This window comes from Sus scrofa, chromosome 9 (assembly GCF_054392235.1).
Source record: "Sus scrofa isolate SSC_HxYL_T2T_F1_AM1 chromosome 9, Sscrofa_HxYL_maternal_Yorkshire_Landrace_v2.0, whole genome shotgun sequence".
Lineage (NCBI taxonomy): Eukaryota > Metazoa > Chordata > Mammalia > Artiodactyla > Suidae > Sus > Sus scrofa.
In genome coordinates this window covers 105,982,344-106,000,801 of record NC_139391.1, presented here as the reverse complement: position 1 = coordinate 106,000,801, position 18,458 = coordinate 105,982,344, and the positions used below count along the sequence as shown (strand labels likewise).

Below are 18,458 nucleotides of genomic sequence, written 5' to 3'. Positions count from 1 at the left end.
TCCCTATTCTTCATGTTATTTCCTATGTACTTTCTGACAAGGTTTGGATGAACAACAAGTGCAATGAAAAGACAACTATCCTGACTTTTTGGTGAGGCTAATAACTATCTTAATAAAAAGGAGTATATAGTCCAACCTCTATTCACAGACTCAGAAAAGAAAGCAACAACTTGGTAAAGGTCAATTAGGATTCAATGATTTTCTTTGCTTGTTTTATAAAGCTTAATGCTTAAGTATGCTTTCTTTATGGTGCCTGATAAATTCCAAGTGAAAGGCTCAAGTTGGACTATTCTACAAACCCTGAATGTAAAATGTAAAAGTAATTTGCAAAAATAGCAACAGGGTGTACTGAGAAAATTCATTTTGTCCTGGCTTCATTTTACCTTCTTTTATGTAGGACTACCCAATAATGCGGTATGGCTTACCTACTTAATTACTACAATATGCTCTTCCAAAAACTCTGTTTCCAACAAATATGCAACTGGGTCTATGATTCCTTTGGATTCTAGTTACCCCACATTATTGCCAGCCAAATCAAAATTGTATTGCATCTACAAAAGAAGATTTTTTTTTAAAAGAAAATATGTTGTCTTTAGAGAGTTTCCTGGTGGTTAGAGATCCAGTGTTGTCAGCAGGTTAGAGATCCAGTGTTGTCACTGCTGGGGCTCTGATTACTACTGTGGCGTGGGTCTGTCCTCTGGCACGGGAACTTCCATGTGCTGGGTGTGCAGCCAAAATCAGAATCATTCATTTCTGCAAATCAGAATCATTAGAGCAGAGTCCAGGAATCTTCATTAAAAAAAAGAAAGAATTAGTTTATAGGCCATTGAGAAATAGACCTATGCCATTTAAGTATAGGTTCAAGTAGAGTTTTCCTCTGCACAGTAATGTTTTAGAGCAATTAAAGGAAAAAAAATTAGACTATAGGGAGATCTTAAGAAAAAGATGAGAATACTACAGAAATACATTGTTTAGTGAAAAAGGTAGCTGGGGTAGTGGTTGCAAATATCTGGCTACACTTTACCACAACGTTAAACTAATTTGGGAAGCTGTGTGTGCGCAGATGAAAAGTGTAAAGATATTTCTCCAAGTGTTAAAAAAATTTGTTTAAGGATGCTTAAAAAAAAAGAAAATATGTTGTCTCATCAAAACTTTTCAGTTAGTTTAGCAAAATATGTTACTGTTTTAAATCTTGTACAAAGATATACACTTTACAAAGTGCAAACTGCTTTGCTCTCTGTCATGAATCCTCATATTGACCCATACGTGTTTTCCCCTGTGGACAAAAATCTCCCACCTTTAGTGGTCAGCTAGATAGGTCCTTTCATCAGTAGATTATGGGTATATGAAAGCTAGAAGGAGAAGGAGCCATGGTTTTATTTATTTACCTACTTTTAATTGATAAATAAAGCAAAGCTAGTCTGTCTTTCTTAGGGTTTGTCACTAAAATCAGACAGTTGAGGTTCCTTTAGAATATTACCATACCTACTGATCTATAAAACACCTCTTCGCATGAATCCATTTCCTTCTCCTTCAGCCCCTCCTCCTTCTTCTTCTTCTTTTTAGGGCTGCACCTGCAGCAAATGGAAGTTCTGGATCCGAGCCACATCTGTGACCTATGCCACAGCTTGTGGCAATGTCAGATCCTTAACTCGCTGAGCAAGGCCAGGAATTGAAGCCACATCTTCACAGACACTATGGCAGGTTCTTCACCTGCTGAGCCACAATGGGAACTCCTCCTTAAATCAACAAAACACGAAGCCTCTGCTAATAGGAAAACTCTGTATACAATAAGATCTATTTAAAAACTGTCAAAATGATAAATAGTAAGGACTAAAGTTCCTATTAAGATACTTGTCACACATCCCTTGATTAAAAGAACCTCTACATTTTAAATTTAGTTTAATTTTCAGATGGTGTTCTGGCCAAAAGATCACATCAAACCTCCTAATTATGTATTCAAATAAAGTTTTTTAACCTCTCATGAACATACATTTTTAAATTTTATTTATTTATTTTATTAAAGTATAGCTTATTTACAATGTTGTGCTAATTTCTGCTGTACAGCAAAATGACCTAGGCATATATACATACATATATATTCTTTTTCTCATATTATTTTCCATCATGTTCTATCCCAAGAGACTGGATCTAATAAATGTCTTAAGAACATCTTATATATGTAGTCTTATCAATGCAAGTCTTAAAATCTTTTTTTTTTTTTGGCTTTGCCGATAGTATGAAGAAGTTTCCAGACCAGGTATCAAATCCAAACCACAGGAGTGACAATGAGAGATTCTTAACCCACTGTGCCACCAGGGAACTCGTTTCTTTCTTTCTTTTCTTTTCTTTTCTTTTTTTTTTTTTTTTTGCTAGTCTTAAAGCCTTTGATGAGAAATGATTTGTCTTTTGAGCCAACAGTAAAGTGTGGGTATCATAAGTGATACAATGCAGGAATATATCCACATAGAATGTTCTCTTTGTACTCAAAGAATACTTCTAAGTCATTCCATCTCACTATAGGAAAAAATTCTGCTGAGATCAAGTGGTAGAATTCTCTGTTCACATATTTATCACCTTAATTAATTAATTATTTTTTAAAGAATTATTTTTATTTTTTCCATTATAGCTGGTTTACAGTCTTATGTCAATTTTCTACTGTACAGAAAGGTGATCCAGTCACATATACATGTATACATTCTTTTTTCCTCACATTATCAAGCTCCATCATAAGTGACTAGATATAGTTCCCAGTGCTATACAGCAGGATCTCATATGATCCAGCAATCCCATTCTTGGGCATAAATCCAGACAAAATTTTCCTTGAAAAAGACACGTGCACCTGCATGTTCATTGCAGCACTATTCACAATAGCCAGGACATGGAAACAACCTAAATGTCCATCAACAGATGATTGGATTAAGAAGATGTGGTATATATTCACTTTAATTTAAATAAGTAGAGCATGGCATTAAATCCTAAGTCATAACACTTTTTGCATAGAAAAAATAAAAACCAAAAAGATCATGTAATTATTCACATTTCTTATTTTGGAAGGAAGAAATCTAAAGCTTAAAGTTCAATGACTTGCATGAGAACACAAAGCTGGTTTTAAACAAGTGTGTGAACCAGATCCCAGAATATTATAAACACATCTTTCTAGCAGAGAAAAGAGATGAAGTGTTTTGTTTAAATACCCGTACACTAAATTCAAGCTCAAATCATAAGGAATTAATCTATATATGTTCAATGTTTTAAAATTTTCTATATATTATACATGAATAACTAAGCATTTACATATAAATAAGTGTATTTATAATCTTGGTTTTTCCTTCACCTAGACATTTGTCCAAGTTGTGTCGGAGGTGAATTTTTCCCCACAATTCATTCTCCCTTTCTCCTTATTAATAATAGTATCCTTTCTTCATCACTTGAATTTCAGCAGGATACACGATCATCCATCTAGGGATTATATTTCCAAGATTTTGTTGGCAGCTAGATATGTCTACTTTATTAACTTTTAGACAAATGGATATAAGCAGAAGGGATGTATTCAACTTGTATATCATATTCTTGAAAAAATATACTTGTTCTCAGATTCCTCTTTGCCTCTCTTCCTTTGTTCCAGAATATGGATCTGCAGCCTACGTGATCTATAAACATTAATTGGTGAAACACAAAACAGATGAAATCTGGTCCCCAAAGAGACTCTGCAGTAGGGCTGCTTATGGTACATTAGACTACTTTCTTATTTTTGCATGGTGCTGTGGGAGAGAAATGAACTATCTTTTCTGAGTCACTGTATTTGGGGATCTTACTGTTAGATTAGATCAAACAATACTCAAGAGAAATATACTTATTTTGGCCCCTTTATTTTATGGAAATAACTACCATAAACCTTGCCAGGCATCACTTCCTTATAAAGCCCTTCTCTGACCTACATAGGTTGAAGTAGCCACTCTGTTGTACCCTTAAGAGATTCTAGCAGAACATGCACAACATTTAATTCAACATGTTTGTAATACATGAGACTGTAAGTTCTTAAGGGGGCAGGAGAGCACCATACCCGTCTTTGCTCCTTTAACCCTTAACATGGAGTCTGACTCATTAGAAGGAACTCAAACAATACATACTGAATAAGTGAATAAATGAATAAATGAACTTTTCCTTGATGATTTAGAACAAATATCAAGACCTTGAAGTTTAATGAACTTTTATACTAATTTTATAACATGGGTTAATTGAAAGTGTCCCTACATATAATAACAGAAATACCAAGTTTTTCAATACAAACTCAGGGAAATATGACTCTTCTAAAGTTACCAAGACATGGAATCATCTGCTTCTTAACTAGAGATCTTTTATGGTATATCAGATTTAGCATCTTCCTTGGCAGATTGAAGGATATTATTGCCACTTCCTAAAGCACACTACCCTCCAAATTATTTTCAGTTAATTGATTCTAATATATATTTTGTGATATTCACTGTCTTTCAAAGTGAGTTTTCTTTTCTAATTTCTGGAGGTAAAGAAAGAGGGGACATATTTTATCTTGGTTGTTATAAGATCTCCAACACCTTAGACTAAAATGCATGTTCAACACTTTTTGTTAAAATAATAACCAAAAGGGAGTTCTAATTTTAGACAGCTAAATATAATCAGAAAGTACCTAGTAAACTAGATTTAAGCCAGCTGACATCAGATTAAGGTGAAGGGTATGTATATATGTTTTGGTGCATCTAATTATTTCATGTTTATCTCAATTATATTGAGCTTTGGTAATCAGCATTTCCATTCACAAGGTATTTCTAATGCTCTCATTTCTTCTGTTTCTATTTATTCTTATAAAATGAGGAGAAATAAAAGATTAAGATAATTACACAAGTATTGATGTGTAAAGACGTTTACATTGTTTAAATATTGACTAGAGAACATGAGATACAGTGGTTTGAAATATTTGTCAATGAAAGTATGAAAAGTTGAATCAAGTATGTGAAAATCAACATAAGGGTATTCAAAGTATGCATTATCAGAAAGTCAAACAGGAAATCGAAAGACGTATATAATTCAGTTAACATTTAGGATCCATATCTCTTAGGGTAAATTCAGCTACAATATAAAGAAAACTCTACTTATTGTGACTTGATCAACAACAATATTTGATTATATCATAAAATAAGAACTCTGAAGGTTGTTAGTTTCAGGGTTTGCCATATTGGTTTAAGCATGTCATTAGGCACTCACGCTCCTTCTATCTTTCTATTATTCATGCTCACCTTCTTTCTGTAGGTTTTAATCTCATGGTTATAAGATAGCTGCTTCAACTCCAAATATCAAATTTTCCTACAACCAGGAGTCATATAAAGAATAAAGTATCAGGGACACTAGAGCTTTCTCTTCTGGAGTCTTTCTCTCTATTTTTTTTTTTTCCCCTTAGAAGACTTTTCCTTTATTTTAGGCCTCAAAGAAATCCCACAAAATTCAAGTAAATTTAAAAACACATGATAAAATCAGCTACCTTGAACAAGGGTAGCAGAAACAAGGAGAAGTAAAAATTTTAAGGTATTCAAATTTGGAATGATTGGATGCAGAATACAAAAAAAGTATTATGTTATTGCTTAACAAAATGAAATAAAATCTGACAAAGAATTAAAAGACTACCAAACTGAGGAAATAGACTAGAAAAAAAACAAATTGATTTTCTAGGATTAAAACATATAATCATTTATTAACAAATATTTAGTGCCATGTAACAGACACTCTTCTAGTGGTATGGTTTATTGCAGTGAACAAATAAAAATCTTTGACCTCATACAGCTTACCCTATATATAGGGAAATAAAATTTAAAACATTGGAAGGGTTAAAGAACAGCCAACTCAAGCTGAAATAAGAATTAGTGAAATGGAAAATAAATCTGAAGAAGTAACAGAATTCTGCCAAGAAATACAAAGTTATGAAAAATGTGATAGAAAGACTAAGCGATAGAGAGGATAAGATGGTATAAAAGGTGGTAAAGTTATGAGGTAACGGAATGTGTGAAAACCAATTTTCAAGAGTTAATGGATGATAATTTGATGAAAGTCACAACTTTTCAGATTTATATTACAGAAGTAAGATGTTAAAAGTAGCCTGAGAGGAGTTCCCTTTGTGGCTCAGGCACAACGAACCCAAGCAGTATCCATGAGAATGTGGGCTTGATCCCTGGCCTCGCTCAGTGGGTCAAGGATCTGGGTTGCCGTGAGCTGTGTTGTAGGCTGCAGACACTGGAGCCTTTTTTTTTTTTATTGAGTAAAAATTTCTCTTTCGGTAGCTACCAAGAAAACTTCCAATTATGTCTCATTGACCAGAACTGGATGACATGTCCACTTCCATATATGTCATTAACAAAGGGGAATGAAATTATCATGATTTATCTCCTGGGATGAGGAAAGTCTGAGAACACCTTCCCTAAGAACAAAGGATCTTGGCACTCTACATGAATAAATACGAGTTAGCTTGTAGGTAGGCAACAATATCTGTCATAGAACTCTGAGATTCAAAATTATATCAGTCTTCTGAATTAGAAAATCAAAATGGTAACAGTGAATATAATTATACAATTAAAATGTTATTATGCATTATTATACATTTTAACACAAAAGAATTTCAGGGAAAAGCAACTCCTAATATAGAAGGAAATGAATTAAAAATAAAACCATACAAATTGTTAGATACTTTCTATTTTTGAAAATATAAATAACTGGGCAGTTTTGGAGACTCAGAATATAAATAAATATTTAAAATAAACCTTTTTTTCAGATCCATTTTCATTAGTGTTTACAGCAAATACATTCTTATTAATTGCAAGGTTCTCATAACCATGCTACAGCTAAAGAAGACAAAAGACAAAAATGTAGATTCATTTCAGACTCAAAATCTTACTTCCACTGCACTTGCAGTTATATTCTTAATTTTATATTGCAACAAACCCAGTGAAAAAAAAGTCGTCTCAAATCACAACAACCTTGCAGTTGCACCCTAGAGAATTACTGGCTCTGAACCAAGTACTCAGGTACTAACTAGTTTAGTTTTAATTCAGAGCAGATGGACTTGGGTTCTCAAGGTCAAATTTAGAGGATCTTCTTGGAGAATACCTCATGGTTTCTGTTATTATAGCAGATGGTGAAAATATTTTAGGGCTATTTTCAAATGATGTTAGCAAAACTGCATTTCTATCAGTTGTCTTGTATGGCTTCCATAAACATGATTTTCCTTCCAAATGAAGAGTTAAAATGATCGAGCTTAGCAGGGTTCTTCTGAGATGTCATTATCAACAATGACACACTGAGTATTTATATTCCAAATTCTGAGATAAATTGCAGAAGAGGAAGTACTGGATCTCCAGAGATAAATAGATATTGATAAATGATATTATAATGCATATCCTATTTTCCTGCATAAGAAGAAATAATGTCTTCCTCCTGTTATAGGAGACTCTAAAATTGATGTTTCTTTTTGGAAGATAAGCACAACATAATATTTCTTTTTGACTCTCTTAACAACTAACAGTGCTAGATTTATGGCAGATGTCTAATGAGTTGTATTGGGGGGGCATAACTTTTTATTTCCAAGATAAAATACTGTGGTGGACATATGCCATGTCGGACGATATCCTTCCACTCTGATTTTCTCTGGGGAAACTACTTTATTCCTATTGCCTAAAATCTTATTGGAAAAGTAATTCCTAATAACTATGTCCCATTCCCAAAAGCGAAAAGTAGAAAATTCTCAGATTCCTTTCTTTTCCTAAACTGCCAGGACCTGGAAAATGGCATCATTTAGGTTAATAATATTCTTTCCTGGATTCTGAATATTGAGTGATCAAGGATAGAATTCTTCATTTGTTATAGCAGCAAAGACAGCAGAAGTGATGCTGTCTAATTGACTCTTCTTGTTACCCTCGTTCCTAATTCCCAGACCCCTCCAATTCTTGGTTTCAGATCAACCAAGGCCAGATTTCATTATTCTAACAAGTTCTCTTGTGCTTTACTAGAGTAGGCATCTATTATTTGAAATAAAATCTTATGAAATATAGAGAAGCAAAATTAGATAAAAGAAAATATCTATAATACTATTTTGCAAACTTTTCCATCAATATACTTTTTTTTTTTTTTTTGGCTTTTTGCCCTTTCTGGGGCCGCTTCCGTGGCATATGGGGGTTCCCAGGCTAGGGGTCTAATTGGATCTGTAGCTGCCAGTCTACACCACAGCCACAGCCACGCGGGATCCGAGCTGCATCTGCGACCCACACCACAGCTCATGGCAACACTGGATCCTTAACCCACTGAGCAAGGTCAGGGATCGAACCCAAAACCTCCTGGTTCATTAGTTGGATTCATTAACCATTGAGCCATATTGGGAACTCCTCAATTAATATACTTTAATATTTTTCATGGTCAGTAAACATAGTATTGAATGCCTACCTAGTGTAACTTTACAGGATATATCACTGTCTACTACAATCTAACCAATATTGGATATTTGAATGTTTCTTTTATTAACCATTATAAATACACTCTGATTAGTGTCATATATATAACTGAATACATTTTTGACATTTTTACCTTGTAATAAGATAAAAATTCATTTCAGACTCAGACTCTAAAAGTAGAACTGTTGGGGCAAAAGATAAAGGCAATTTTGAAGTTTTGAGTCATGCAGACATTTGTACCCCAAGAAAGGTTGTACCTATTTTCCATTCTATTAACAGTGTAGAAATCTGCCCATTTTGAGATCTTATCCATTACTTCTATTGTAAGGATGAACATGAAACTAGAAAACCATTCAACTGACTTGCCAAAGAGCACAATTTAGAAAGTGATCAGTCTTTGATCTGAGACGTCCCATGTAATAAAAGAAAAGAGTTACAACAGGATTCAGTGCATGCCTCATACTCCATTGGGAGTTTCCGTCATGGCTCAGTGGTTAACTAATCCGACTAGGAACCATGAGGTTGTGGGTTTGATCCCTGGCCTTGCTCAGTGGGTTAAACATCCAGCGTTGCAGTGGCTCTGGTGTAGGCCAGCGACTACAGCTCCGATTAGACCCCTAGCCTGGGAACCTCCATATGCCACAGGTGCAGCCCTAGAAAAGACAAAAAAAAAAAAAAAAAAAAAGAAAGAAAAAAGAAAGAAAGAAAGAAAAAAAGTTCTCCATACAATTCTTAGCACAACTGAATAAAAACCAATTCCATATGTGCTTTTTAGTGGATAGATACTGTCAAAGTTCTCATAGTGAGTTAGGAGGAGAAGGAAGAAAGAATCAAAGAAAACCCAGCCAGCTTCCATTACAGCTACTCCTCCTAGCTAACTCATACACTCAAATCTCAGGAATGAAAGGATTTCATGACTATCAGAAGTATTTTTATACAAAAGGCATAGTTAGAATCCATTATAAAGTTGGCCTTCCCAGAAAGAGTCTGAGAAAGACGAAGTCTAGTCTTGGCCCACAATGTTTTCTCTAGATTGTTCCATAAAATCACATGGTGTCTTCCTAAGTAAACTGGCTTTTATTTTAACTCATGCAACAGTAGGTGCCACTGACCAAATAAATGAGCCCATCCAGGTAAGTATGTGCTCAAATGACTGTATCTTTGTTAGAGCCTGATGAGACCCATTTTTATAACTTAGCGGCTGTGTGCTAAAAAATACACCAATAAACACAATTTTTGAACTTTTGTATTTATCATAAACTAAGGAATATTAGCATACATGTATGAGTGTGCATGTGTGTGTGTGTGTATGTCTGTGTGCGTGTATGTAATCTGAATAAATCCAAGGGTTTTGAGTGGCCCAAGTTCAATGAGGTGTTAAATTCAGAGAATAACTGTTGATACTGGAAAAAAAATAATTAAAATACTATGATTATTTACTCAGTAGCTCACAGATAAATGCTTCAATGGAAGGCAAATATCTTGATAGCACTTTTCTTCCAGATATCGATTTTCTTAACGTAACTGTTTCCTGAATCGCTTCTCCCAATCTCAGTTCCCAGTTGTCCAATTCAGCCTCTGTCTTTTTTCCCTCTATTCCCTTTCCTCATCCCTCAGCTGCTTATAATGTAAAATAACTTAGCAACTCTGACTTCTCAAGTATTCCTTTTGTTTAAAATACTGATTATATATAAAAAGGATGCATCCAAGTACTAACATGGTAAACAGCTAATCATACATTACTAGTGGTATCCTTGCCATATTCATATACAATTCATAACAAGACAGCCTCACAAAGTAGTACATGAGATGTTATATGTCAATTTTAAAGGTTCCTAGTCTAATTATTTCATGTATATTTTCCAATGGAAAAAGAACTTAGAAAACAAAGGCTTTAAAAAAAGTTTTATTTTACTTTTCCAAAAAAGACAAAACAAAATAGTGCTTTAATGCTTTACTATTGGATATACTAGTGTCATAAGTGGAAATGGCCATTTCTAATTTTTAAATTTTTAATCAACGGGAAAATACCCTGAAAAGAAACAAATGGTTGAAATACTCAGATATCTAGACATGAAACTAGAAAATCTGATGGCCAAAATAATTGTCATAGGTGCAAATGATCCAAAACAGTCTTAAAAATTATTCTAGTGACATAGTGAAACTATGACATATTGAAGTGCTTCTTGACTATGAATTTGGACTGCTTTATTTCTAAAGTCACTATCTGCATTGTAGAGAACACACATATGAATGTTTCATTTAAAAAACAGGTAGAACAAATTTAACATTATTGGTATCAAATGTTTTCACCTTTTCTTTTTACAAAGTGAGATATATTTGTATAATTATGTGTTGGAAGAAAAAGTGTGTAAGAGATTGTCAGCACTAATGATTTGTCAACAGAGTTCATCTTTTCTTAATTTAATGGTAGCTGTAGATTGAGGTCTCAGGCATCTTTTTTTTTCCTTCTCATAATTACTTAACCTATTTGACTGTTCCAAATGTGCACAGTGACCCTTCTTTAATGTTCACATTATTATATAAAATATGATTAGATACATATGCTGAATCAATGGCTTTATGAATTCCAAATTTGTATTGATATCATAAAATAATCTCAGTAGTAACAAAATTCATTTTTTTGACAATCCAAAATATGCAATCAATGAAAAATATTTCTCTAGGGAGCAATAAAACTAAAGATAAAGTATGCAGGGCAGCTCACTGTATAGTTGAACAAGGGGCAATAAATTATGTGTATTCTGCATATCCCATCACTGGCCTCAGTAGCTGCCTAACAACCAGGTAAATAATTGCTTAGTTTTATTCCGATCTATAATAATATCTTCTAGAAACATCTAAATTATTGGTTGTGGTTAATATTTTGAATGGTTTTTTGAAAGCTTTACTTTTGTTTTCCAATACATCATCAAATGTGTATAAATTGTCTTCTGTGTGCAATATAATTTAGCATATAAGAAAGATAAATTAGACTGTATCTACTTTCAAAGATCTTATATTCTCAGGTAAAGGGAGGGTAAGGAACTGACAAAAATTGAAACACATAACTATTACATACGTAGGTACAAATCACTATGGAGTCATTTCTTACAACTACCCTTCCTTTATACTGAATATTTAACCCATCAAAATTTCTTTGAATACCTCTCAAATCTGTTGACTTCTCTCTATGTCTTACCAACCCAGCCCAAGTTGGAATTTTGTTGGCATTTACTGAGCTTCTTGAAAGCCCATATTAGTATTTTTCATTCCATTTTGGAATTTTTCAGTCATTATTTATTCCAGTATCCTTTCTGTATTTTTCTCTCTCCTCTCAAGAACCCCTTTCATAGGTATGTTGATGGCCTTGATGGTTTTTCACAGTTCTACAAGACTTCATTTTTTTTTTTTCATTCTGTTTCTCATACTAGATAATCTCAATAAAATTGTCTTTAACTTATTCCTCTTTTGGTTCAAATCCACTGTTGAGCCAGAAAATTTTTCATTTTTACTATTATACTTTTCAACTCCAAAATTTCTATTTCATTCATTTCTATAATTCATGTCATTGTTATTGCTTTTCCCTTTTGGTGAGATACTATTCTCATTCTTTCCTTTAACTCCTTAGAAGCAGTTTTATTTAGTTATTTAAATATATGTCTAATAGTTGGTTTAAAGCCCAAGTCTAATATCTGAGCTTCCTTTGGAAGAGTTGCTATTGATTACATTTTTTTCCTTGTATATGGGCCATACTTTCTTGTTTCTTGTCATGCTTCGAAACTTATCTAGACATTTTAAATAAAATAATGTGGCAAAATCTGAAAAAGAGATTACCCTCTCCCCAGGGATGACTTTTGTTGCATTTTGTTGTTGTTGTTAGTTTATTAGTGACTTTTCTTGATTCATTCTTTAACATTACTTTTTTTTTTTTTGTCTTTTCTAGGGCCACACCCATGGCACATGGAGGTTCCCAGGCTAGGGGTCAAATCGGAGCTGTAGCTGCAGGCTTATGCCACAGCCACAGCAACGCCAGATCCAAGCTCTGTCTGCGACCTCCACCACAGCTCACCCGAAACGCCAGATCCTCAACTCACAGAGCGAGTCCAGGCATCGAACCCTCAACCTCATGTTTCCTAGTCGGATTTGTTAACCACTGAGCCATGATGGGAATTCCCATTCTTTAACATTTTAAACGTCTGTATTCTTTGTTGTTTGTAGTCACTGAAATCTCTGATCAGTTATTTTAGCGATCAACCAATAATTTGACAGAGATTTACTTATATTCTTTGGGTCAATAAATCATTCAGTCTTTCCTGAGAGGCTCTTGTGTGTACACTGGGGAACATCTTCAAAGCTCTGGCAGGCAGCTTACACATAAGTCTTAGCCTTAACTTCCTGTTCACAGAGAGTTCAACAGAGATGAGAGATTACAGTCTTTTCACATCTTTCCTGGACATGTGAACAGTCCTTCATATGCATGTGGCTTTCTAAATTCTCAGAGATGTGTTGGAGCTTTCCTTTTTTTTTTTTTTTTTTTGTCTTTTTGCTATTTCTTAGCAAATGGCCGCTCCCACGGCATATGGAGATTCCCAGGCTAGGGGTCTAATCGGAGCCGTAGCCACCAGCCTACGCCAGAGCCGCTTCTGCGACCTGCACCACGGCTCACGGCCCACTGAGCAAGGCCAGGGATCGAACCCGCAACCTCATGGTTCCCAGTCGGATTCGTTAACCACTGCGCCATGACGGGAACTCCGAGTTGGAGCTTTTCAAAGTCTCCTATGGACATCTCATTCCACAGTTTTTCCTTTTAAGTTTTTTGACCAGCCTCTCATTGACCCTACATGGTAACACTGCCTCAGGTAGCTGGGATGTTAAATAATTGTTTTCAACAATTTTCTTGGGGATGAGCTAGAGGAAGCTCTGAGTTAGGTCAAAGACAAACTTTGACAAGTAACTTTTGAGCGAGCTGCTAGACTGGTCTAACAATGACAATTCCATAATAATGTGAGTTCAGGGACGCTCCAAACCCATTCTGCCCCATATGATACTGATTTCTTCAATTTGGTGAGAAAAATTAAAAGATCACCCAATTTAAAATATTTAGAATTAAAATACCTTTTTCAAATTGTGAATGATTTTAAAACATTTTAATAAATAGGTCAAAGGATGCATATGTAAATACAGAAAATATTCCATTAGTGAATTTATATGGCTGCTACTAGCAAAAGGGAAGGATCTGATTAAACAGTACAAACATTTCAATACTAATTCTTAGTTGAATTCTCCAATATTTATTTGGGCATTTTTTAAAGTATTTGGAGTCTAATTACTGGAAATATAAAGGCTTAATTTATTTCTTCTGTGTTTATAAGTAAGATTAATTCAAAGCAGTCAAAAATATTCTACCCAATCCCTTCCATAAATAGAAGAAAAAAAAACTCACTAAATTTCAAAGAATCAGTGATTTCAGAATCATTTCTCCAAATAGAGAACAGATCATTAGAAAATATCTTCTGAAAGTTTCAACAAATATTCAAGAGTAGTAAACGGTTGTATTTAAATCAATAATTCAGGTTTAGAGTCATGTTCTGGAATATCTTTAGAGTATTAATGGAACAAAGTTGCTTTCCTTTTGTCTGTATAGATAGATAGGGGATGATTTGTGTAGCTTCATTCATGAAAGAATAAGATATTTTAAAAATTTATTCAAATTGTTCTTATGATTACCATTTACCATGAACAGAGATTCAATACTTTACATGCAAGGATATGCAATGTTTAAACAAGTTTTTTATAAGGAATATAAAGTTATAAAGATATTTAATGATGGCTTTTATAATAATCAATACCGAATTTAAAGGATATTCATGTCACTTACAAGTGAATAAAATTAAGGTCTCACTTTTGATAATCAATTATGTTTGTTTTCTTTAAGAAAACTATATCATTTAAACTTATTTATAGAAGTACAAATTCATAGCTAAGTTTTTTCATGTTCATACTAATTCAGGTTTTTTTAAATTATGAAAAACAATAATTGATTAGATAATAGCATAGAAATTACCTATAGTCATACTTTTCTATTATTAGTAACAGATAATTCTTCTCTCCTTACATTACATTTATCTGGATTCATTTTTTTTTTTAATTTCCAGGTGTAATTTGCTTAATTTTACAAAAATGCCTCTCCATATATATCCCATCCTAGTTTGTAAGTGACGATAATGAGCAGTGACACTTCTCTTAGATCATTTAGGAAGAGAAGGGTCATGAGGACTATCATTTAGCTAGTTTACAATGTAATAATCCCTTGATTGATGACACATTCCATAGAATATTAGAATACATTTTCTTAAAGGCTATATATACTTGAGCAAAAGTAAATCAGAATTAACACCTCATGAGACAGGCACACAAAAATGAAAGAATAAAACCGAAAACATGAGACCTATATTTAATATCCACTGTGGTTAGACAGTAAACTATAGCTGATAGACAGCAAAGTCTTACTTGGGTTTCTAAGCCTTCTGTCACAGATATGAAAACTTTCTTCTCTATTTGAGAAAGAATCCAAACATACATAGTAAGTCATATCCGTGGTATCTGTTGACCACAATGAGATTTTACTGAAGGTGAATTCTGATACTATAGTAAATATTGGATGGATTTCATCTCCCATACAAGTTACAATCACTTCTTTGATTTATAACACACTATTCTCACAACAGCGTACAGCTCAGCACCTAGTTTGTCTTTTTCACTGCAGTTCCACTTTGGCATTAAGATTTAAGAGCCTTTTTTTTCTCTTTATAAAACTCATAAATCTTCCTTTTTCACTGTTTTTTTTTGTTTTTTTTTTTTTTTTTTTTTTTAGCATTTTGAGGTTTAACAGGTTTTCTCTCTTATTAACTCCTTTTCCTAGACTCTCTTACTCAGCATTTAATCACAGTAGACTATATTTACTAACTTTAATCTTTGCTTCTAAGAGTCCTGAAGATCTTTCAGCTTTGATTATACTGACTCTCAAGTTCCTCAATATGGAAAATAATTGCTCTTGAAGCTTGTTACTCTCCCACTGCACCAACAAAAAGGAGAAAACAACCTTCCCTTTTTAAAAAACTCAGTAGTCTATGAAATGTCACACCAAACAATACAATTCTTTCAGAGAAATGTTTCTGATGTAACCATAGTTCATCTAATGGAGAATGCTGGTATTAGCAAGAATTCATCCATTGTTGTCTATTATTTCTGAAGCCAACCTAAACAAGAGGAAATACTTAAACTGTATAAAAGATTATAGAAAGATATCAGAATATTGTGTTTTAAATTCTATTATATTGTTTTTTCTTTATAAATATGTACTTTAAGAGCATCATGTGAACTAGAGGCAGACAAACTTTTTCTGTCAAGGGCTAAATAATAAATGCTTAAAGTTTGGTGAGCCATATGGTCTCTTTTGGAACAGCTGAACTTGGCTGTTGTAGCAGTAATGGACAATATACAAATGAGTGAACAGAGCTGTGTTCCAATAAAACTTTATCTATGAACAAAGAAGTCTGAATATCTTATAATTTTCACATTATGAAGAATTAGTCTCCTTTTGAATTTTTAAACCATTTAAAAATGCAAAAGCATATCATTAGCATTTGGGCCATAGTAAAACAGCAAGCCATTTAATTCATGGACCACAGTTTTCTGATCCTGTTGTAAACTATGTTATTGAATTGTGTATTTCTTTATTAGCTTTTTATGCACACTGTGCAGACTGCTAACCAGAAGAAAAAGGACCACATCTGTGATTCACTATGAAGAATATCATTTTTCTAGATTTTTTAGAAGTCTCTTTTTTAAAAATTAGGGTAGAAGTTCTCTGGTGGCACAGTGAGTTAAGGAACCAATGTTGTCACTGCAGTGGCTTGGGTCACTGCTGTGGTGAGGGATAGAGCACTCTAGCCTGGTAACTTCCACATGCCATGGGTGCAGCCAAAATAAATAAATAAATAAATAATAATAATAATTAAGGTATACTGCATTTCTCAAGTAAAGAGAAAAAAGGTCAGATTTTAAGCATTTAGGAAATTCATCTAGGCAGTAAATTTTTGTTAGTTGAGCTAAGTGATTTGGGTTTGGATACAGTTGGGGTTTGTTTGATTGATTTGTTAACTAGTGTACCCTGTGAAGTTCCTAAACACATTAATTTTCAGAACATGTGCCATAGATATACTATAGCTTATCATCAGTTCCAAGGATAAAGTTATTGAATAATACTATGATTTTGACATTGAAAAACTTTTTCCTATGGGAAAAATAGGATTGAAGGACTAAGAAAACATTGAAAATATTTAAAATGTTGATTTGGTTTTTTAACCTCTCCCCAAATAAATCAATAGCAACAACAACAATAACAAAAAAGAGACAAATGTTATTTATATATGATAAATGAGTAATTATGGATTCAGTACTATTAATTTCCATATACGATTTATTACTTCTTAGAATCTTTTCAGGATCTTCCCAATCTCTAGTTTAACTATGTATTTATAAATAGATTTTGCATTGCTGCAGACAGTGCACAAACTAGCAGCTATTTTCACTTTACTTTCACATACCAATAATCAGGACATTTCTGATTTTCACTCAGGAGTTAACAATGGCTGATTCCTATGGCCCATGTCTGCCTGGCTTATCTTTATCTCTTTTCAGGCTTCAGGACATCAGCCTCTGATGTTTTTTAAGCAATTCTTCTTACCTCCTTTTTTTAATCTTAGCACTTTATTCTCTCTCTCTAGCTATTTTTGCAACAAGTGTGAGCTACATTTACTTATATTAATCCAAAATTTTTACAGTTGCCTCTGATCTCTACCAAAGTAAAGTTATCTAAGTTTGACTTTTTGACTTATTAATATAGAAAACTCATGGTTGATGTGTTCTTTAGGTAAGGAATTATGAAGAATTTTTTAATTGAATTTTTGAACCGTTCTAACCCTGAGGTTCTGTAAATGAGGCCATGTAGACCCAGTTTCCTCAATGGCTTGTTCTGGAATCCAGACACCAATTACACAGAAATGATAATCAAGAAACCACGAGAAGGGAGAAAGGAGATGACCCCTGTGGCATCCATGGCATCACCTGGATTCTGTGCCCTGTTTCTTCAAGCAGTTCCTCTGCTGTGACCATCACTCCCTCTGCTCACTGCTATGTACCTTTAAGTCTCTAGTGTAAAGATTCCTTCTAGTCTTTGGGTGCTTTGTCACCATCTTGAATTCATTGCAATAACCCTGCCATACATTATAAAGGGTGTTTTCATCTAACTGTCCTAAATTATTCCTGTGAGTGTGTATCTGTTTTCTCCCAAATTCTGACTTGTGCAAAGAACAAACATTTAGACTTGCCAATGTTAGAATGTTTCCAGGAGTATGAAGCCAACAGACCCTGATATTATCTAATAATCATGTGATCCATTTCTTCCTTGAACAAACAGGTGAATTACCATTGAGATAATTCATCAAAATCTTTTTACCTCTGGAAACCCTAAATAAATAAAGCAACTCAGTTGTGCCCATATATCTTTCTGCTCCTTTTTTCTCAAGAGTCTCAGCTTTCTCTCACTAACAAGCAGAATTATTTTAGAATTCCCTGACAGCCAGAAATTTAAGATGGCCTCAAACAACGGAAAATCCAATCCAATTATCTCAGAGAAACTTATCAATTAAGGGGAAAATATTGCTGAGAATTTTATGAACAGATTATTGATCATCTCTCCAATAGCCCTCCTAAGTAGTGAACTTTCTTTTTGCTTCATACTGACTGAATAAAAGCCATAAAACTACAAAGTAATCTAAAAGATGAGAAAGGTAGTTGAAACAGTAAGTATTGTTAAAATAAATTTGCTTATAATTATATTTATTGTTATTACCAAATCCCACTAAGGACTTACAATGTGCCAGGTATTGTTTTATATGGATTAACTTAATGAATCCTCAC

At 33.7% G+C, this 18,458-nt stretch overlaps 1 protein-coding gene across 14 annotated transcripts in view; it reads right to left on the bottom strand.

The window, feature by feature from the left end:
• Positions 1 to 18,458, bottom strand: part of MAGI2 (membrane associated guanylate kinase, WW and PDZ domain containing 2) — a 1,324,949-nt gene that overhangs the window by 982,782 nt on the left and 323,709 nt on the right. The window lies entirely within an intron of this gene.